We start from the raw sequence: 23850 nt of genomic DNA, 5'->3' as shown, positions 1-23850 counted from the left end.
CACGGTAGTTGGCGCAGATTGTGGGGTCTCCCTTTTTGTGGATTGGCCAGACCACATTTAAATTCCAATCGTTGGGCATGCTTTCGTCCGACCATATTTTGCAAAGAAGCTGATGCATGCTCTTTATCAGTTCTTCGCCGCCGTGTTTGAATAGCTTGGCCAGTAATCCATCGGCCACCGCTGCTTTGTTGTTCTTCAGACGGGTAATTGCTATTCGAAATTCTTCATGGTCAAGCAATGGAACGTCTGCACCATCATCATCGATTGGGGAATCGGGCTCGCCTTCTCCTGGCATTGTACGTTCACTGCCAGGCTGGAGAAGTGTTCCCTCCATAATTTAAGTATGCTCTGGGCATCAGTTACTAGATCACAAGAGTATGCTCCGGTCTTGAAACCTTCTGTTTGTCGCTGCATCTTTGCGTAGAACTTCGAGCATTACCCCTGTCGCCCAGCTTATCAAGCTCTTCATACTCACGCATTTCGGCCTCTTCTTTATCTGTCTGCAAATGCGTCTCGCTTCCCTCTTCAACTCTCGCTATCTATCCCATTCCGCACGTGTTGTGGTCGATCGTAACGTTGCGAGGTAGGCAGCCTGTTTTCTCTCTCGTCGTACCAGTTGTTCTTTTGTATTTTCCGAAAACCAATGGCTTCGGTTGCAGCCGTCCCACAGTTCCCTTATACCGAGTTGTTGACGAGTGCTCTCAGAGAGCAGGAGTGCAAGTCGAATAGAAAATAGTTCGGCAATCTGTTGTGATTGCAGCTGCTCGACGTCGAACTTTCCTTGTGTTTGTTGACGTTCGTTTTTTGCTGCACAGAGGCGGGTGCGAATCTTGGCTGCAACAAGATAGTGGTCCAAGTCGATGCTAGGACCTCGGAGCGTACGCACGTCTAGATCACTGGAGACGTGTCTTCCGGCTATCACAACATTATCGATCTGGTTGGTGGTTTTTCGATCCGGAGACAGCCACGCAGCTTGATGTATTTTCTTATGCTGGAATCTAGTACTACAGATAACCATATTTTGGGCCCCGGCGAAGTCGATCAGCCTTAACCCATTTGTTGAGGTTTCCTCGTGGAGGTTTAATTTACCGACTGTTGCGCCAAAGATTTTGACATCGTGGCCGGGGCAGTTCTCATCTTTGATCACATCGTCCATCTCTTCCGTCGGGGCGTGGGCGCAAATCAGCGGTATGTTGAAGAATCTCGTTTTGATGCGAATTCTGGCTAGACGGTCATCCATCGGAAGGAAGGATAGTACTCGGCGACGGAATCTCTGTAGTAAATACTACAAGGACCTAGTCGCCTCAGCTCTTGTCGCATCCACCACATCTCTTGGCGGTGATGTCAACCTTTATTTTCCCAATTAAGGGACCGGAAATTTCATGTGCATGCCCTAGAATCGTAATCCTTATTTCTAAACTTTGCAGTGACGATAATTTGAAGAGGGCCACATAGTCATCTTTTATAGAATTGAAGATTTTTTTCAAAAGCTTTCAGAAGCGCTTTTAAAAGCCAAGTAGTGGGGACTATATTTGTAGTTTAATAAGAGAAACTTCTACGGAACATGACAGAAAAAGTAAAACTGCTAATTTTTACATCTTTATAGTTCATTTTAAAACGATTATTGTGAGAATTAATCCTTAATGGATACTTGGTATCTCTTAATAAATTATTTATTTAAATTTTTTTTGTGTATTTGTATTGAATTGAAATTTGCCATTTTTATACATAAAAGCAAATGAAGAACTTTTTTATTTGAATAACAAAAAAATAACAAAAATAAGTTATGTATAAAAACTTGCTTGCCAAAAATGCTCTTGACCGGTATAATCAACCATATTGTTATCTTCGAGTGAATTAATCATAGCCATGTATTTATATTTGTCGACCTTACTGTAGATCAAACAAATTTTTTTAAATCTTGTAAATACAGAGTTATTAAAGTATGCTTGTTTAGCGGTATAAAGTGACCGTTTTTTCTTAAACGAACCTTATTTTTTTCCTGTTTGACATGTCATTATGTTGAAAATGAAAAATTTTGTACCGAAAAGAGATAATTGGCGAAAAGAATTCATTTTTTTGAGAAGAAAATTGTGCATTTATAATCTTACGAAACACTCTGTATATTATTAGACTTACAGATGTCATAATGAATAGAAGCTAAGTTCATTATTTAATAAACTTCCTTCTTCTGTTTTATACTGTCGCCAAGTCAACACGCGTTTTCCTCTCCTAACACATTTTTTATTTAGTTTAGTTATTTAGTTTTTTAAAGTGAGAAACGCAGGTCTAAAAATTGATGATGAACTAACCGCATCACTCATGTTAGCTGGGTTGCCCAGTGAGTTTCAAGCGCTAGTGCTCGCTGTCGAAAACTCCAAGAAGCGCTCACGGTAGACGCTGAGAAAAATCTACTTTTACAAGATGCGAAATTTGATGCAAAGCAAGGTGCCGAAAATGCGTTTTATACAAAGGCAAAACATTTTCAAAAGTTCGCTGTCATTCGTGCAAGCAACTAGGGCACATAAGCAAAAACTGTCGTAAGAAAATAGTGAAAGACGACAAGCGAAAACAAAAAAGTCAGGTTCTTTTTGCTTCATCGCTTTATGCTAATATGCACAACAACGAAGACTGGTATGTCGATTCCCGCTGTTCTCAACATATGGTAAAAAGCAACGAATGTATGACAAATTCAAAATTGATGTTGAATGCACTGGCGATGTGCAACTCTCTCTAGCTGTTAAACATAACAATGTTAACGGCACTATCAAAAATGCTGAGTACGTTCCTAGTTTATGTGCGAATTTACTTTCGGTGAGTCAAATGACAGACAATGGGAAAGAACTCCATTTTAAAGACAATTGGTGCAAAATATTAAACGAGGACAAACAACTAATTGAAACTGCGAGCAAAATAAATGGTCTTTATCGTCTGAACTGTGTACAACAAGATCATGCAGCGATGGGCGTCGCAAGCTATAACTATAGCATAGGCGCTTAGGTCATGTCTGTCGCGAAAGTGTCACAGCCATCCAAAATGCCTCGGAAGGTGTTAAAATCACAACCAGTGGTAACGACAAATGTATGGTTTGCATAAAAGGCAAGCAGGCCAGAGCGTCACACAGTGAAAAAGGGCAGCGTGCTGAACAACCTTTGGAAATAATACATAGTGATGTAATGGGTCCATTAAATGTTAACTCCTTTTCTGGTGCGCGCTATTTGTTGACGTTTGTGGATGACTATTCCAGAAAAGTTTTTGTTATCCCAATTAAGTCAAAAGCACCTGTCTTCGATGAATTTGTAAAATTCAAAGCAATGGTGGAGAATCAATGCTCGAAATCTATAAAAGTTCTCCGAACGGACAATGGTCGTGAATATATGTATAAATGAAGTGTTAAACAAATATCTTTCGAAATATGGCATTATCCATCAGAAAACGACTCTTTACACCCCCGAACAGAATGGCGTTGAAGAGAGGCTAAATCGGACAATAACGGAAAAAATCAGAAGCATGCTGCTAGACGCAAATTTGGAGAACAGATTCTGGGCTGAGGCTGCTGTAACTGCGGCTGCTGTAACTGCGGCATATCTACTGAATCGTACACCATGCAGAGGTTACAATCTGAGTCCGGAAGAGTTGTGGTCAGGAAAAAGACCAAACTTGAAACACCTCAAAGTCTTTCGTTGTAAGGCAATGGTTCACGTAGCCAAAGAAAAACGCAGTAAGTTAAAACCTAAATCTCGAGAATGTATTCTCGTAGGCTGCAGTACTAAATCAAAGGCATACAGGTTGTATGATCCTGTAGAGAAAAATATTATTGTTAGCTGTGATGTAGTTTTTATAGACAATCAAATTAATCAAAATCCTCCAGCTACAGATGCAAAGACAGATACGGTTAATTCACCAGAGCCAACTTCCGTTGCCAATTCAGAGGTGGAATATGTGGAAGAACTACCAACAGAAGATGGCAGTGGTGTAACTTCAGGTAACAGTCATTCGCATACAGAAGAGAATCATGAATCAACAATGGAACGAGAAGAAACAACAGATTTAAACCATGAAGGAGTCCGTCGCTCTGAGCGATTGCGGAATATGTTACGACCAAATTATAATCTCTGCGTAACTAAATAATGGGTTGTCAAAAACGTCTTGCGGTATTTTTATTGAATTTTTTTTTTATTGAAATTGAAATGAATTTTTGATGACTCATGCCCAGCTCTTGATCGATGCTACGCTGCTACTATGCCGGTCTCTTTCGACCAATTCTGCGATTTTATCGCAATTTTCGACGACAGGCCTTTCGGAGCGTGGCGCATCTTCGACCACCTCTACACCAAAACGAAAACGTTGAAACCATCGTTGTGTAATGGAAATGGAAACTGTATCGGGTCCATAAACTGCACAGCTTTTATTGGCGGCTGGAGATACATTTTTGCCTTTATCGTAGTAGTACTGTAAAATATGCCGTATTTTCTCTTTATTTCGCTCCATGTTTGCGACGCTATAACTCACGAACGACTTAAAAGAACCGACAATCAATCAAACACGTCTTAGCGCGTGAAATGAGCTTTCCAGAAAGGTATAGCATGACCCGATGCGAGGAATAAAGAACTACGCGCTTTCAGCGCCAACTAGCGAAAATACCGCAAGACTTTTTTGACAACATATTATGTATCATCAGATCCAAATACTGTGGAGGAAGCCATGGCAAGCGAACAACATAAACTTTGGCAGTCTGCAATGTGTGAAGAAATTGAATCTCATGATATCAACGGCACTTGGGAACTATCAGCCCTGCCTATGGGTAAGAAAGCCATTCCGTCAAAATGGGTTTTCAAAAGAAAGGTAAATGCAGACGGAGATCCTGACCAGTTGTGCGATATACATCAATTCGTTTTTTGTTCGCACTTGCGGTGAAATATAATTTTACTGTTTATCAAATGGATGCTGTAAGTGCTTTTTTACATGGCGACCTTAAAGAAGAGATTTATATGATTCAGCCGAGTGGCTTTGATGGTGGATCCGGTCGCGTCTGCAAGCTGCGAAAATTGTTATATGGTCTGAAGCAATCTAGTCGTGTCTGGAACATAAAGCTCAATTCTACGCTAGTTAGTTTCGGCTTGCAGCGCAGCAACGTCGACCAATGCGTGTATGTATTTTCTTGTCGCTGACAAAAAATGCTATTCGTCGCTGTTTACGTGGATGATGTCATTTTATTCGCCATGATACAAAGATGCTGAACAACCTAAAAAACAAGCTCTCTGAAACATTCAAAATGAAAGATCTAGGTGCAGCATCATCGGTTTTAGGTATGCGTATAGCTCAAAATCTCAAAGAAGGAACTTTGAAGATCGACCAATCTTCCTACATTGCCGATGTAATTCGACGTTTCGGCATGGAGGAATGCAATCCTGTAGGCACACCTCTCGACGTTAACCAAAAGCTGTCCGCGGAGATGTGCCCAACTAATGATGACGAAAAAAGGGAAATGTCTACTGTTCCCTATAAGCAAGCTATTGGATGTCTGCTGTTTGCCGCTCAAGTCACGCGCCCTGATATATACTTTGCTGTCAACTTGTTAAGCCGATACAGTACGAACCCAGGGAAGGCACATTGGACTACAATAAGGCGTGTCATGCGCTATCTCAAGGGAACTATTGACAAGGGCTTAGTGTATAAGAGTAGTTATGATGAAATCGTTGGTTTTTGCGACGCTGACTGGGCAAATGGTGTAAGTGATCGCCGCTCAACAACTGGCTATGTTTTTTTTTTCAGAATGCTGCCATTTCGTGGGCTACCAAAAGACAACGTACTGTGGTCTTATCATCTACCGAAGCCGAGGTAATGTCTATGGTGGCTGCTACACAAGAATCAATCTGGCTTAAGCGATTTGAAAAGGAGTTAGTGCCCAAAGCTTCAAAATCTATAACCTTATTCTGCGATAACAAGAGCGCTATACACATAGCTGAAAATAACTCATACTCAAGTAGAACGAAGCATGTAGACATGAAATCAAAATTCATCAAAGAAAAGGTTGAAGATAGCCAAATTAAGTTATACCATATTGGCACCGATAAAATGATAGCCGATATTTTTACAAAAGCATTATCTTTGCCAAAAACAAAACAATTGTCAAATGAATTTGGCTTGAAGTAATTTATTCTCATCTCATTATTAGTAAAATATTTTCTCTTACTCATAACTGAATTGTATTACTGTTTCAAATTCATTTCTTATTGTATAACGAACTATCATTTCTATATCCATTTTGTAATGAACATAAATATTCAATTTAGGGAAGGTGTTGAGAAGAAAATTGTGCATTTATAATCTTACGAAACACTCTGTATATTATTAGACTTACAGATGTCATTGTGAATAGAAGCTAAGTTCAATATTTAATAAACTTCCTTCTTCTGTTTTATACTGTCGCCAAGTCAACACGCGTTTTCCTCTCCTAACACATTTTTTATTTTCATTTGAAAAAAAGTGCTGCAGAGTCGCATCGAATGCCTGTCTAGGCATATGTTGATCATGCTCTATCAGAAGCAACGTACCAAAGATGGTTTCAATGGTTAAGAGATAATGATTTTGATGTGAGAAATGAAGAACGTGGAAGACCACCAAAAAAGGGTGAAGACGCCGAAGTGCAAGCAATATTGATTGAAGACGTTACTTTGAGTCTAGAGCAAATGGTAGCCGAGTTAAATGTTGCACAACAAACAATTTCATACCGTTTGAAAGCTATGGAAATTTTGCTTCAACGACACGAAAAAAATCAGTTTTTCATTGGCGAAGAAAAATATATTTATTTAAAAATTCTAAACGGAGACAAACAGGGTTTTCATTACAGGTATGCTACGCTATTGCTACTGCTTTCACTTTCACTTTGCTTTCAAAAGTAAATGTGCGTAAAATGTAAATTCGTTTAGCCAAAGATCGTGAAACACGATGTCGGCAATACAAAAATTTCGATTAAATTATATACCTTTCTTTATTTCCCCAATTCCGTAGGAAGGCAATGCTCTGTGCTTGATGGGATCAGAAGCGTATGGTATATCATAGGAATACTAATCGCTACAGACAACAAATGATCAATTTTAACATTTAGATAGCTTGTGTTATCCAAATCACCTATTTAGGCGTTAATGGCCTCCAAAAAATAACCCGTTTGCAATGCAAAGCAATTTGTGGGCGATTGCTATGCTACTAGGACTAGCTAGGCGATTTATGCGTACAATTAACGTCCATCTGCGCCGTTACTCAAATTATATAGGCTTCATATCCGCTGTATTCATCACACTTGGCCCCTCACGATAACCATTTCTTCTCATGGATGGGACACGCATTGGCGAACATTTGTGTTGACATGGTATTCACAACTTGTGAGAAAGGTGGTCAAAATGTGTAAAAAGCTATGGTTAATATTTTGAATACATTTTTTTTTACTTTCCCATTAAAAATTTAATTTTCAAAAATGTGTAAAAAATGTGTAAAAAGCTATGGCTAATATTTTGAATACATTTTTTTTTACTTTCCCATTAAAAATTTAATTTTCACAAAAGACGCTAATTTCAAACGGTACACCTATCAAGTTTTTGTAATTCTTATTGCAATTACCGTGTGACCACAAAGTTAAATTAATTGGTCACAACATAATTTTGAAGAAATATACGCTATTTGATTAAAATATCACATAAAAACTTTCGGAATTAAGCTGTAGTATATTCAACAGTAAGCGTATTTTATTTGAACAGCAAATTAAGCTAATAGCTTATTTTGCATGGAAACCTTAGCCAACATAATTATGTTGGCATGTCAAAAGCTATCATAGCGTTTATATTGAATTAGAGGCATTGCCAGTTTATCGCTTTTTTTTCATTCAAGCTATGATTCTTCCAAGAAGATGGAAATGCAAAAAAGCCAAAATTACAAAATTTTGTGTTTTGTTTAAGTTAAAATTAATACAAATCTGAACGTTTGTTATGATTTTTTTGTATTAATAATATCAAAACAAAATAAATAAATTTATATATAACAGTATTTTAATATCCCGTTTACAAATTTAATAATTCGAACTAACCTTTTCTCAAAGTCAGACATTTTGAAAGAAATTGAATATCAGCTGACTCTTCCCGCTCGCATTGCCAACATACTTCGTTTTTAAGCGAAATTATGAAATAAGCTAACTGCGTTTTATTTGGCCATGATTTAGCTATTAGCTTGTGATAGTCAAATAAAACGCGCCTATTACACAGTACAACAGCTAATCTGGGGAGTGAGAAATTCCAAGGCAGGGTGATGGTACTAGGTCAGTATAGTAAAACCCTCAAAGGGTTTGGCGTTCGTATGTGTCAGTTTTTTCTTATGACCTTTTAAATTTTTTCCTTATCTTGATGTTTTTTCGCTTAGTTGTAACAGTTTTTTTTTTTTGCCAAGTGTATCACATTTTTCTGAGCAAAAATATGAGAAATTATTAATGTTGTATACACTTTAACAGGTAATATTATTGAAATACAGCATTTAAACTATATGTATGCATGTATCAAAGGAATGACGCATTTTAAAATTAAAAATATATTTGCATAACCATAACATACGACCCAGTTAAGAATCAGAGAAGAATTATGATAGTTGCTTTTTTACATGCATACGTGTGTTTCCAAGCCGTGTGACTAGACTGCAACTGCATTTTGGCATACCTACTTCCTGCACTTAACCTACCTGCTAATATGTAGAAAGAATCATAGCGAGCGCAAGGAGTATGTATATATCTTAGCTGCCTAAGCTTGCTAAAAGTGTCATACGAAACTAAAATAATTTTAAGATGAATGTCCGCATAAAATGCGTTTGAGTTCTGAAGTGTATAACGTAAAGTTTCATACTCTTTGTTTGTTTGCGCGATCGTGATCCTGAATTATAGCAGAATATAATACTGGTTAAATGAATGAAAATATCCAACCTAGAGTTGGATGCCCATACGTCCCACTTTTGGGGGCATTGACCACGTTTTCAATAACCTGTCCCGCCAAACCTCTTGGCGACAAATATGCTTATATAATTATAAAAACTTCTGTTTTCATTCTTCAATATACTTTTATTAAATCAGACTTCGCATAAACAAATGATATTTCACTAGATATAAAATCATTAAAAAAAACGCATTCCACGCACTATTGAAATTAAATATTAATAAGGAAAAATATGTTTATGAAACTATCATTGCACGCATACTTTATAACTCCCAACCATTAAGCATTATATTCCATATTGAAATTAAATATAAATAAAGAAAAATATGTTTATGAAACTATCATTGCACGCATACTTTATAACTCCCAACCATTAAGCATTATATTCCATACGAAACTTTGGCCTTTGCGCTTACCAGACAAGCTGTAACTGCCATTCGCAATTTTGCAACCAATAGAATCTTCTTTTTCGGCCATTATTTTCAACAAATATCATGTAATACGTATCATATAAAATTCTTAACACTCACAAAGCAAATTAACCAACTGTACTGACGATTACACGTAAACAAAAAATGCTTTGCACACTCGAGCCTAAATGTTATAAAGAATACTATTTCCAAAGAATTTTAATACGAATATTTATTAATTGAGTTTTCCAAAGAATTGTTTGTCCAAGTGCATTTTCGCTAACGAAAATGCAACAGTTAACAAAATGTACCATTAATTCCGAAGAATTTTAATAATTTGTATGTTATTGTTCATTCAAGTGCATTTCCTTTAACGAAAATGCAACAGTTAACAAAATGTATAATAACTTTATTATTATTAATTGTATTACTTTGCAAAATGCACAAGACACATTTCCTGAGAATTGTTATGCAAACATTTATTTTTAAGTTGTTGCAAGAAAGCAAAATATTAGTATTTAAGAAAGCACGAAATAAAACAGAATGCTGATTATCGATTAAACCTCCAACCCAGTTGTTTTATTTTTTCGTTGTTCATCACTTCGGTGAAAAAAGTGGCGCAGTCGGTAGGATACCCGTGTATCCTTGTGTGTAAAAATTTAAAATCAAGTTACATAAGAAAGGATATTGAATATTTCTATATTCGTAACGGGTAGAAAAAAAAAATAAGAACAACGATTCCTTTAAAACATACAAAATAATTTTTGCAAAAAATGAAAGTGACATTTGAACTAAGATTGAAGAACGAATCCTTTAAAACACACACATTTTTCGAAAATAATACAAGAAAGGGGGTTAAGAAAAGGGTAAAAAAGATTTACTCTTATCGATGATAATTTCAGACAACAACCGAAATATAAAAATATACCCATATTAACAACTCATCAGCCAACTGCACATCCTAATCAACTTTAAACTCAACATAGTGACAAATTTTTTTTCCATCCTTGGAAACACATCCAGATCAACTTCAAACCCAACACAGAGCCAGACAGACAGCAATATAATATTCAACAATAACATCAGAAAGTGAGAATCCGATTAACTATATTATATATAATATTATTATTATTAACTGTATGTAACTGAAAAAATTAGCATAGAGTAAGAAATTGAAAGAAAATTACTATATACGTCTGGAAAACAAGAAATCAAAAAGTTGCAAGAATTCCTACATAAAGTAACCTTGATAAAAACCCAAGCAAAGAAACATTATTTAAAACATATTATTAGAGAGAATTTCTTTTTTCTTCCTCCCGAACCTTTAAAAAAAAAAAAAAGGGAAATAAAATGGCAGTACCAGTTCAAAACATTCTTACTATAAACCCTTTAAAATATCTTAATAACTTACCTGAATTCTGTGGCGACTCAAGAGATCTACAGACATTCACCACACTTATTAACCGAATACACCCACACCTACAAATATATGACGAACTGTCCCAACTAGCTTTTTCGGACATAATAAAATCAAAGCTAAAAGGAAGAGCAAGACAGGCAATAGAAATAAACTGCCACGCGACCTCATGGACAGAGATTAAAAACATACTACAGAATAATTTCGGGGATACCCGTTCTTGCGAAGAACTCTTTGACGAATTACGAAGCGTGACCTTTAGAACAAACACTTTAGATTTTTACAACGACATGAAAACCAGGTTACACAGGTTAAATAACAAATTAGTAACCATTTTAGGAGAAACCGAAGCAACTAGAGAGAGTGCGATGAACAACAAGCGCGCTGCCCTCAATATCTTTAAAAACAAGCTTCCTGAACCAATGAAATCCATCCTTTTCTGTAGGAACCCAGAAGACTTGGAACATGCTATGGACATATTGTTCCAAGCCGGGTACGCACATACAGGGAACAATAACGTGAACAACAGCACAGAATTTAAAACTCATTCAAGTAATAGGAATACTGACCATAGAAACAATACACAATGCAATAAAAAAGACAGTAGGAGTAGAACACAGTACGGAAATTCCCAACAACTATTCAACAGAAGGAATTTCCAACCAATGCCCCAAAATAACGGAAGAAATTACCAACAATCCCAACCATACCAACAAGCAAACCCACAAACCCCAGTCCTCAAAACCCATCCTTCCAGAGACCAAATTTCAGAAACCAACCGGAACCTATGGACATAGGAAAAATAGAAGTGGCTGAAAATTTTCAGGAATCAGCCTCAAGAATAAATTACCATTTATAATAATAAAAACAAAGATAGGTTTTATAAGACTTATAATAGACACAGGCGCAACAAACTCCATTTTAAATCCGGGTATCTGCGACCCCAAAATAATTCATCCAACTAGCCCACTTTTAATTAAAACTCTCCAACATCGAATTTACGTTGACAAAAAGGCAATAGTACCCATGTTCGAAGAATTTAGCGACATTGGAACTAATCAACCAATAGAATTTTATATAATAAAATTTCATAACTTTTTTGACGGTCTAATAGGTAACGATATATTGAGACCACCAAATGCCTGTATCGATTATAGAAAGAACGAAATAAACATCGGAAAAAAGACACTCCCTATGCACTTCGAAAACGAAAACTTAAATGAAAGAAAGATAGTAGTACCAGATGACTCTGACCTAGTATATTATAAGGAAGAAAATGGCGGAGACATTGTAAGAGAGGGAATTTTAAATGTAAGAAATCAAGAAGCAAAGATAAACTTACTATCTGAAACCAATCGAGTGACGACGCAAAAAGTAGATCACGAAAATTTTAACATAATCGAAAATAAAGAATCTAAACCAAGTAACGATCGATGACAAGTTTCCCATCCCGAACATAGACGAGATTCTTGAAAAACTGGGAAGAAGCCAGTACTTCACTACACTCGATCTGGCGAAGGGTTTCCACCAAATCGAGATAGAGGAAGAAGACATCCACAAAACTGCATTTAGTGTCGAAGGAGGGCACTATGAATTTCTGCGAAAGCCTTTCGGACTAAAAACAGCCCCTGCAACGTTCCAGAGATTGATGAATAATCTACTCCAAGATTATATCAACAAAATCTGCCTAGTATACCTGGACGATATAATCATATTTTCAACATCCTTACAGGAACATATGAACTCACTTAGACTTATATTCGCAAGATTACAGGAGGCAAATTTAAAAGTCCAGCTAGATAAATCAGAATTTCTAAAAAAGGAAACAGAGTTCCTTGGGCACATAATTACAACGGAAGGAGTCAAGCCCAATCCTAAAAAGAAAGAATGCGTTGTTAACTTCCCAATACCCAAAACAGCAAAACAGATCAAGCAATTCTTAGGGCTCACAGGCTACTATAGGAAGTTCATAAAGGACTACTCGGCTATAGCTAAACCAATGACTGGGTGCTTAAAGAAAGATTCACAGATAAATATAAATGACTCGGACTACGAAAAAAGTTTTAACACCCTCAAGACCCTACTAACACATGATCCAATATTGACATACCCAGACTTTTCTAAAACATTTACATTGAAAACAGACGCGAGTAATTACGCTTTGGGAGCGGTACTTTCGCAAGATAATCATCCAATATGCTACGCCAGTCGCACCCTTAATACGCATGAAACAAATTATAGCACAATGGAGAAGGAATTATTGGCAATCGTATGGGCTACAAAATATTTTAGGTCATACCTTTTTGGTCGTAAGTTTATAATAGAGACAGATCACAAGCCACTGACATGGCTCTTTTCTATAAAGGAACCAAATTCAAAACTTGCTAGGTGGAGATTAAGATTATCTGAATACGATTATGAAAAAATGTCAAAAATAGAAACTAGAGACTGGTTACAGAATCCCGCCATAAGTATTTCAACCATTTTCAATTGAAGTTGCATTGGTGTTGCCAACCCAAAAAAAATGAAGATTTGATAGATAATTAAACAGCTGAAAATTTGTAAAAGAAAAATCAAAACAGTTTAATTAATTTTTGTTCACAAAAATGTGATTCATTAAAATAGAAATTAGTTTTTATTTATATTACGATTAAAAATGTTGGGGTGATATACTGCGTTTAAGAAAAAGCCTTCGTGATCGCTCAAATTCATTCGAGCTTCCCAACACCAAGTAAGCCAACGTTTTATTGACAATTAAGTGGCTTTAAATAATGTTTTTTGCAAATTCATAAGATATATTCGTTTAAAAGAGGAATTATTTGGGTTTGTACTAAATGAGATGAAAAAACGTTCCCATAAACTCTTCAATCCCTTCTGCCGGTAGTTATAAAAAATGCATTTTAAATAGTTTTAACTTTGAGCTGAAGCAACCTACGATATCTATGGTTGCTACAAAAGTTCCTTTTAAATGATATGAACACCATATACACCTCTGGAAAAAATAAAATGACTTAAGAGGAGCAAAACGCTTCATAAATTTAATTTTACTCGAAAACTATATTCCTGGGAGTAGTAAATTGTTTTTACTGTTTATGTTCGAAACACTTCTCACGGTCCTTTATTTTTGTTTTAATGTAGTTTGCTTGTTAGCAGTTGAAAATTATTGACTCTTGGAACCCCATTGGCACACCATATTACAGAACTGCAAATCAACCAAAATGCAGTTGGGTTGGAAACCGTAAAAGGGGCATAATTTGCGTTGCTAATGGCAAGATGGAGTCATGTGTAGAAGTTGGAGGATGGAGACATGTGTAGAAGTTCACGCAAGTGAGGAAAGTTCTCTGATCGCCATTCACTTGGGAGTGGCCAGAAACGATTCTTTTACATATGGCTCAAGCAGCTCACTACTTCCGGTCTTTGACCAAGTATCCTCTGGGTAGCCTAAGAACATCCGTTCGAATTCGAGCTAATGTGAGAAGGCGAAACATCCCCTCCGCAGGGTTGTGCGCTGGGTTTGGGACCCGCCACGTAAAAAATCTTACCAATGAAAATCAACAATGAGCCTCGGATGAGAGACCCCCCTTTTGATGACAACCATGGCAAACGAAATAAGGACTACGATTTGAGGGCAGGTACCTGGAATGTCCGGACACTTAATTGGGAAGGTGCCGCTGCCCAGCTGGTTGATGCCCTCGCGAAAATAAAGGCTGACATCACCGCCGTCCAAGAAATGCGATGGACGGGACAAGGACAGACACGAGTAGGTCCTTGTGACATTTACTACAGTGGCCATATAAAGGAGCGCAAGTTTGGTGTTGGATTCGTGGTGGGAGAGAGACTCCGTCGCCGAGTACTATTATTCACTCCGGTGAATGAGCGTCTAGCCCCAATCCGCATCAAGGCAAGGTTCTTCAACATATCGCTGATTTGCGCCCACGCCTCGACGGAAGAGAAGGACGATGTGACCAAAGATGCCTTCTATGAGCGCTTGGAGCGCACTTATGAGAGCTGCCCCCGCCACGATGTCAAAATCGTGCTTGACGACTTTAACGCCAGGCTGGGCAAAGAAGGTGTCTTTGGCACTACGGTCGGTAAATTCAGATTCCACGACGAAACATCCCCTAATGGGTTGAGGCTGATTGACTTCGCCGGGGCCCGAAATATGGTTATCTGTAGTACTAGATTCCAGCATAAAAAGATTCATCAAGCCACCTGGCTGTCTCCGGATGGAAAAACCACCAACCAGATCGATCATGTTGTGATAGATGGAAGACACGTCTCCAGTGTTTTAGATGTGCGTGCGCTCCGAGGTCCTAACATCGTGTTGCAGCCAAGATTCGCACCCGCCTCTGTGCAGCAAAAAGCGCACGCCAACAAACACAAGGAAGGTTCGACGTCGAGAAGCTGCAATCACAACAGACAGCCGAACGTTTTTCTACTCGGCTTCCACTCCTGCTCTCTGAGAGCTCTCGTCAAGAACTCGGTATAAGGGAACTATGGGACGGCATTTCGAACTCCTTACGTACACCTGCAACCAAAACCATTGGTTTTCGGAAAGTGCAAAAGAACAGCTGGTACGACGAGGAGTGCCGTGTCGCAGCGGAGAGAAAACAGGCTGCCTACCTCGCAACGTTACGGTCGACCACAACACGTTCGGGATGGGATAGATACCGAGAGTTGAAAAGGGAAGGGAGACGCATTTGTACACTGAAAAAGAAAGAGGCTGAAATGCGTGAGTACGAAGAGCTTGATAAGCTGGCCGACAGGGGTAATGCTCGAAAATTCTACGAAAAAATACGGCGGCTTACAGAAGGTTTCAAGACCGGAGCATACCCTTGTAGAACCCCCAAAGGTGATCTAGTCACTGATGCCCAGAGCATACTTAAATTATGGAGGGAACACTTCTCCAGCCTGCTGAATGGCAGTGAACGCACAACGCCAGGAGAAGGCGAACCCGATTCCCCAATCGATGACGATGGAGCAGACGTTCCATTGCCCGACCATGAAAAATTTTGAATAGCAATTGCCCACCCGAAGAACAGCAAAGCGGCAGGGGCCGACGGATTGCCGGCCGAGCTAGTCAAACACGGCGGCGAAGAACTGATAAGGAGTATGCATCAACTTGTAAAATATGGTCGGACGAAAGCATGCTCAACGATTGGAATTTAAGTGTGCTATGCCCAATCCATAAAAAAGGAGACCCCACAATCTGCGTCAACTACCGTGGGATTAGCCTGCTCAACATCGCATATAAGGTTCTATCGAGCGTATTGTGTGAAAGATTAAAGCCCACCGTCAACAAACTGATTGGACCTTATCAGTGTGGCTTCAGACATGGAAAATCAACAACCGACCAGATATTCACCATGCGCCAAATCTTGGAAAAGACCCGTGAAAGAAGAATCGACACACACCACCTCTTCGTCGATTTCAAAGCTGCTTTGGACAGCACGAAAAGGAGCTGCCTTTATGCCGCGATGTCTGAATTTGGTATCCCCGCAAAACTAATACGGCTGTGTAAACTGACGTTGAGCAACACGAAAAGCCCCGTCAGAATCGGGAAGGACCTCTCCGAGCCGTTGGATACCAAACGAGGTTTCAGACAAGGCGACTCCCTATCGTGCGACTTCTTCAACCTGCTTTTGGAGAAAATAGTTCGAACTGCAGAACTAAATAGAGTAGGTACAATCTTCTATAAGAGTGTACAGCTGCTGGCGTATGCCGATGATATCGATATCATCAGCCTCAACACCTGCGCCGTTAGTTCTGCTTTCTCCAGACTGGACAAGGAAGCACAGGAAATGGGTCTGGCAGTGAACGAGGGCAAAACGAAATATCTCCTGTCATCAAACAAACAGTCGTCGCACTCGCGACTAGGCTCTCACGTCACTGTTGACAGTCATAACTTTGAAGTCGTAGATAATTTCATCTATCTTGGAACCAGCGTAAACACCACCAAAATCAGCCTAGAAATCCAACGCAGGATAACTCTCGCCTACTGTTTAAAAGGATACAAAATTTATTTTATTATAAATTTTGTTTTTATTTTAATAATATAACATAACGAATTTACAAATTTAAATATTATAATATTTATAAGTTTTATTTAAAAATGCTAACAAGCAGGGTGGCGAGACTCCAATGCCGAAGATGATTTTACGCTGCTGGTGATCGAATTTCCGCCCTTCGATATCAAAAGGTAGAAATCGCGGTAGAATAGCTTAGGGATCGACGCGGCAGTGTCTATGCGAAACTTGGTAGCGAATGTCAATGCGTGAATGTTGATGTCGAATTATAAGGAGCGAATTATGTTGAACGGTGTCGGCGCGGCGCAGTGTAGAAGCCGGAATTGTGTAAACGAATGTTGATGGGCGAACTGCAGCTGACGAATTGTGTCGAACGAAAAGTGAGCCCTTTACCTTTTTGTCCATCCCTTTTGATGAGTGGGTTGATATACAGCTGTGGTGAGTTGAGTTTGTGTTGCGTTATGGTGAATTGCACTGTAGCATTAGGATGCGGCAGTTTTACCGAGTAGAGGGGGTGGATGCTTAACTCATTTAAACACCTACAGGTGCTACTTCGGACTGAGTATGCAATTGGGAAGTAAAGTCCTCTCTCGACGAACAAAAACCATACTCTATAAGTCGCTCATAATTCCTGTCCTGCTAAATGGTGCAGAGGCTTGGGCGATGACAACAACCGATGAGTCGACGTTACGAGTTTTCGAGAGGAAAATTCTGCGAAAGATTTCTGGTCCTTTGCGCATTGGCCACGGCGAGTATCGCATTCGATAGAACGATGAGCTGTACGAGATATACGACGACATTGACATACTTCAGCGAATTAAAAGACACAGACAGATGAAAACACTCCAGCTCTGAAAGTATTCGACGCAGTACCCGCCGGGGGAAGCAGAGGAAGAGGAAGACCTCCACTCCGTTGGAAGGACAAAATGGAGAAGGACCTGGCTTCGCTTGGAATATCCAATTGGCGCCACGTAGCGAAAAGAAGAAACGACTGGGGCGCTGTTGTTAACTCGGCTATAATCGCGTAAGCGGTGTCTACGCCAATTAAGAAGAAGAAGAATGGCGCTCGGTACTCTGTAACACATTCGCATTGACTAATTTCCAATGTTTTTGGAATTACTGGCCAAAACGTAGTAAAATTAAAACAAAATCAGCAATAAAAAAAGTGTAAAAATAAAATGGACGTTCCAACTGCGTAATAATTTAAATTAATTCTGAAAGTCTTAATAAATATAGAAATGATTATAAATTTAATTTCTAACATTTCTTAGCTCGAATGTTGGAAATTTTAATACTTTTTTACAAAATCAAGTTTTTTTGGGTTCGAGATTTTCAACAGCTAATTTATATTTCCTTTTCCCACTTGGGTCTTTTGAGTTTTTTATAAATTTTGAATTTACCTTTACGGGGCATCTCGACAGGATAAGATCTATGTTTTACTAACTGTATTGCCGTGCCTATTGCCTGTGGAGACTCCACATTGCTTATAGCTTACAAATTTGGCAAACTAATTAGCAATTTGACAGCGCATTTTTCATTTCTATGAAAATTTCGAGAAGGCAACATATCCCATTTGCACATATGCCGACGGCATTTTCATTTCGGTAATATGAAAATTAGAAAAGCGAGTATTGAGACGGTTGTGTTTTATTATAAAAATAAAGTACATTTTCAAAATAACATTTTTTCAAAAAATTAATATTTAGTTTAATATTGTTAATTTACAGAAAAATTATGCAAATTGGGTTGGGAATAAGCGAAATCTTAAATTTAATAAACTTATACTAGCAAAAATCAAAATATCATTGCTCATTTAAAATTTATTATTTTAATTGGTATATAAAATTTATGCCACAATTATTATATAGTAGTCCAAAAATATGAGTTCTTATTTTTCACAGAAATACATTTGTAAACAAAGGGATCTTTATCCTTTTTTTGTTTTCCTCATAAAAGATTTAAGGAGTTCAAGAGCTCAAAACGTGCGCTACATCAGCTACCTTCCCGACGGCATTTCGCAATGTGATAAAATAAATTTTTCAAGAGCTCAAAGCATGCGCTACGTCAGCTCGATCCTACCTACCCTACGCCATTGCGCAAATGATTATGTTATGATAACAAATGCCCACATACAGATTTGGTAATGGCAATAGCAATAGATTTGACAGTTAGTAAGACATAGATTTTATCCTGTCGAGATGCCCCCTTAGGTTTTCAACTTTCCTTAATAAAACAAAATATTTCAGCGATGATAAACCACAAATAAGTGCTATAAACTGGTATTGTTTCTCCATTGCTAAAAGCTCGGACTGCGTTTTTGAAAGGCTTAGATCTCGAACTAAGTCATTAAGTTCACCCCGTGATATTAGATACGGCACTGTTGAACATCCTGGTAAATCAAATAAAGGATCGGTTGTCATTTCATTTGCGGTTTTTGTAACATCACTTGAATAGCTAGTCGATTCTTGTTCTTCATCGGGCCTCCAAGATTCTGGAGCTTTTGGAATAGGAAGTTTTTCACTGTGTTTGACAAGTATTAAGGTACTATACCAGTGTGACGCATGAAAAATTAGGCGATTTTCGTGAATTTTTTTAAAAGAAAGTACTAGATTGAATGTTTCGACGTTCTATGGACGTAATAAAGTATATTTTTAGCTATATTAAAAAAAAAAAATTTTACAAAAATATTGAAAAATAACGGAGTAATGTGCTGTCTGCGGAAGTGCCAAAAAAAAAAGTGCCTCAACTGCTGGCATGATTCCGGTCGATTGAGTAGCTGAAACAAAAAAATTCAAAATGTTTATTAAACTTAAATATATTTTCTATACAATGGACTACGATCTTTGAAAAATATCAAAAATTACAGAAAATTGCGCCATTTTGAAAAAAAAATCTTTTTGCGAAAAAAATTGTCGTTTTAATGCCAAATTGACAATTTTCAATACCAATCAAAAAGATCGTAGTCTATTGTATAACAAATGTATTCAACTATATCCAGTTTTAATTTGAAGTCGATCGGTTAATTTCTCGTTGAGTTATAATGTCAGCAAATTTGAAAAATGTCGTTTCGAGAAAAACGCGTTTAAAGTTTCACTTATATATGTTTGCACCTCTGAGCGGTCGCTATTTAGAACGCTGCCATTCAAAAACTATCTAAAATACGACCTCGCCGATTTCACAGGATATTTTTGAATATATAAGCTATCGAAAAAAGCAAAAAAAAAAATTTTTTTTTTTGAAAGTGTCACACTGGTATAGCCCCTTAAAGCTATGGTAAATTACAGAACTTAACCGTATGTTTAGATTTTGGTCCAATATCTTTTATATTCATGAAGCGAAAATAGCAGTCTGTAACATGGTCTTCAGGTTCTCTCCAAACCATTGGCACTGCAAAGGGTATTTTACGATTTGAACCTTTTAACCAAGCTGTTAACAATGTTACAGAAGTTTTACAACAGATATGAGGGGCCCATGCTTTGTCTTGGTGCTCAACTTTTACACCAAACTACAGTTCGTAAGCTTTTAGCACAAGCGGAGTAAAATTACTTTTTTGCGATTTAAAAGTTAGTTCTAAAACAAAAAACAAAAACTGTTGGCACTATTTACGCACTGCTTAGGCATTGTACCTAAAAATCTTAAACACAGTAATTTCAAAAACGTAAAAGAATGTGAAACGTTTTTGAGGTTTTGCTATCCAAAAATCGAACACGTAACCGATTCGGACACCGTAAAATACGTTGTTTACTTCAAACAAGCAGGCAGAACCGGTCTAAAGCCACAGGTTACAGAATATCCGTGAGCGATAGAAAAATTTTGTTTTCAGATTTGACTTCAGGGTATCAAACTGCATTAAAAACACCTAAGAATTTTTATATCTCAAATTATGTGTCTACCAGTGTAATCAATGTCAATTCATAATGTACATTTTAGTATCGGTTACCGAATGGCAAATATACCCCTGATAGAATACCTATATCACAATAGAGCCAATAATTATCTTTTTTATTCGCTTCGCAATTGGTAAAAAAAACACCCTATATACGTACATTTTAAGAGATTTTTCATTTGGCGGTTAGAATTTCGAAACCACATATCTGGGAGTTTCTCTCTGAGACGTTACAAAACAAAAAAAAATTGTTCTATTATAGTTTTGAGCTCCACTGAGTTGAATTAAGTATTTCGACCATTTTCAGTCCAGGTTTCATTGGTGCTGCCAACCTAAAGCTCTTCAGCTCTCAAGTAATGTAAAAATTTCATATAAAAAAACGCTTAAGAAATGGTAAAGAAAATTTTCTGCAGTAAATTGTCTTATGCTAGTATGCAGCTCTAAAGAAATCTAGTACTAATTTTTAATACATTTTTTCAATAAAATGCGTATATGGTAGCCCTGGTTGTTTAAATGGATTTCCAAAAATGATAGAGAAAGAGATTATGAAATGTGAAATTTTATATTTTTTAAAATGAGTTGCGCAGTGTTCGGATGCAATAATAACAATGTTAACAAGTAAGGAAGGGCTAAGTTCGGGTGTCACCGAACATTTTATACTCTCGCATGGTAAAGTGATAATCGAGATTTCATTATACGTCATTTACATATTTCTCAAATACCGTATTTGTGTAAAGTTTTATTCCGCTATCATCATTGGTTCCTAATGTATATATTATACAGAGAAGGCATCAGATGGAATTCAAAATAGCTTTATATTGGAAGAAGGCGTGGTTGTGAACCGATTTCACCCATATTTCATACATGTCATCAGGGTGTTAAGAAAATATTATATACCGAATTTCATTGAAATCGGTCTAGTAGCTCCTGAGATATGGTTCTTGGTCCATAAGTGGGCGGCGCCACGCCCATTTTCAATTTTTAAAAAAAAACCTGGGTGCAGCTTCCTTCTGCCACTTCTTCCGTAAAATTTAGTGTTTCTGACGTTTTTTGTTAGTCGGTTAACGCACTTTTAGTGATTTTCAACATAACCTTTGTATGGGAGGTGGGCGTGGTTATTATCCGATTTCTTCCATTTTTGAACTGTATATGGAAATGCCTGAAGAAAACGACTTTGCAGAGTTTGGTTGACATAGCTATAGTAGTTTCCGAGATATGTACAAAGAACTTATTAGGGGGCGGGGCCACGCCCACTTTTCCAAAAAAATTACGTCCAAATATGCCTCTCCCTAATGCGATCCTTTGTGCCAAATTTCACTTTAATATCTTTATTTATGGCTTAGTTATGACACTTTATAGGTTTTCGGTTTCCGCCATTTTGTGGGCGTGGCAGTAAGCCGATTTTGCCCATCTTCGAACTTAACCTTCTTATGGAGCCAAGAAATACGTGTACCAAGTTTCATCATGATATCTCAATTTTTACTCAAGTTACAGCTTGCACGGACGGACAGACAGACATCCGGATTTCGACTCTACTCGTTGCCCTGATCACTTTGGTATATATAACCCTATATCTGACTCTTTTAGTTTTAGGACTTACAAACAACCGTTATGTGAACAAAGCTATAATACTCTCGTTAGCAACATTGTTGCGAGAGTATAAAAATAGTGCTACGAAATGGAGATTTTTCCATTTCCCTTAGGATAAAACAGTACTAAAACAGTGGATTAATTTTTGTGCACTTCGCGCCAGAAGCCTTCGAAAGAAATTTGCAGTTTGAAATGCGTAAATATAGCATTTTGATTACAATAATTTTATAACCAAACACTCTTGCAGGTTTACCACCAGATTAACTCCTGCAGAGGCTAATGAATGGCAGAAAAGGATGGAGTCTCGTTTAAACCAGGACGTTTTAGAAAATTTGTTTGGCGTAATCAGGTTAAAAGGCGGTCTTCACGATCACCCTGACAGGAAGGAGTTCAAGTATAGGCTACGTTCCTATATACTTGGTCACAACGAAGGCCCGATTACAGATGAAGGAAATGTTGAAGTCGACAATACCCCAGATTTGGAAGGGAATTACTTATCTCTAACCGGTAATTATCAAAATATTAAACGTACATAGTATAATAAACCTAAAACTACAGAAAACATTCTTTTATAATATAAAAATGTATTGATGTTAACAAATGCAAATATGTACTTACATACAAACTAAGTTTTTGCATACTAACCACTGTTTCTTATCCTAATTGTAATAATAATCTTAACTAACAATTTATTCCATTTATTTATACGCATGTATGTATGTTTATTGTATTTTTGCAGGTAATATTTTTCAACGTGTGTCAGTTGATCTAAATTCCGCTGACCCAATTAAAAAAAATGATGACTTGAAGATTCTCAACAACGACGGGCTTAAAAATTTGGCAGGGTACATCTGCCAGAAACTTGGTAAAGACAACCCCGAAATTTGTGCCAATTCAGAAAATTGTTCGTCTTATACTTGGGTGGATCACCTATCTGAAGGAAGACTCTCAAAACCAACAGATACATATGTTGATGGAGCATATGAGAACCTTGACGACTTAAATGGTACTGATTTGCATATATGTAAAAATTACGTCCAGAAGCACTCGGATTTAAGTAATTTTGTAAATTGTAGCAACAAAGTAAAAGAATTGTTTTTCAGAGCTAGAATATGTTTTAAGAATCGTTCCTTAAATAAATACTTAATTGAAAATATGTACAGAAAAAAAAGAAAAATAAATAAGACAATAAATTGATAGTTGGCCACAAAATATTCAATATTTTTATTTGCATAAATGTACGTACATAGTTGAAACAAACACAGCAAAGAGATAAAATTAAATAATACAACGAAAATACAATGAAATAAATGTTCACTATAAAATATTCACTTATATTGATATTTTTTATTAATATTCACTTATATTGATGTTATCTTTTGATGATATTCATGTTTTTGTATGCCTACAATACAAAATTGATTCTTATTGCAAAGAAAAACAAGCAACTGAAAATCAGCTGATTGTACGTTGGTCAACCGTGACGTAGATGCGCAGAACGAACAAAATTTGAACTCGTCATTGCGCAATCTTGTTTCTATCATTCTTG

The 23850-nt window shown here is 37.3% G+C and overlaps 1 long non-coding RNA gene across 1 annotated transcript; it reads left to right on the top strand.

Annotated features, from left to right (window-relative positions):
* Positions 1-10278: 10278 nt before the first annotated feature.
* On the top strand, positions 10279-23166 carry LOC120780225. Its single transcript, XR_005705840.1, has 3 exons — positions 10279-10471; positions 22549-22808; positions 23041-23166. It is a non-coding gene; the product is annotated as an uncharacterized LOC120780225 (long non-coding RNA).
* Positions 23167-23850: the final 684 nt, after the last annotated feature.

The sequence above is a fragment of the Bactrocera tryoni genome, unplaced genomic scaffold (genome assembly GCF_016617805.1).
Source record: "Bactrocera tryoni isolate S06 unplaced genomic scaffold, CSIRO_BtryS06_freeze2 scaffold_240, whole genome shotgun sequence".
In the NCBI taxonomy this organism is placed as follows: Eukaryota; Metazoa; Arthropoda; class Insecta; order Diptera; family Tephritidae; genus Bactrocera; species Bactrocera tryoni.
This window is presented reverse-complemented; position numbering and strand designations above follow the sequence as displayed.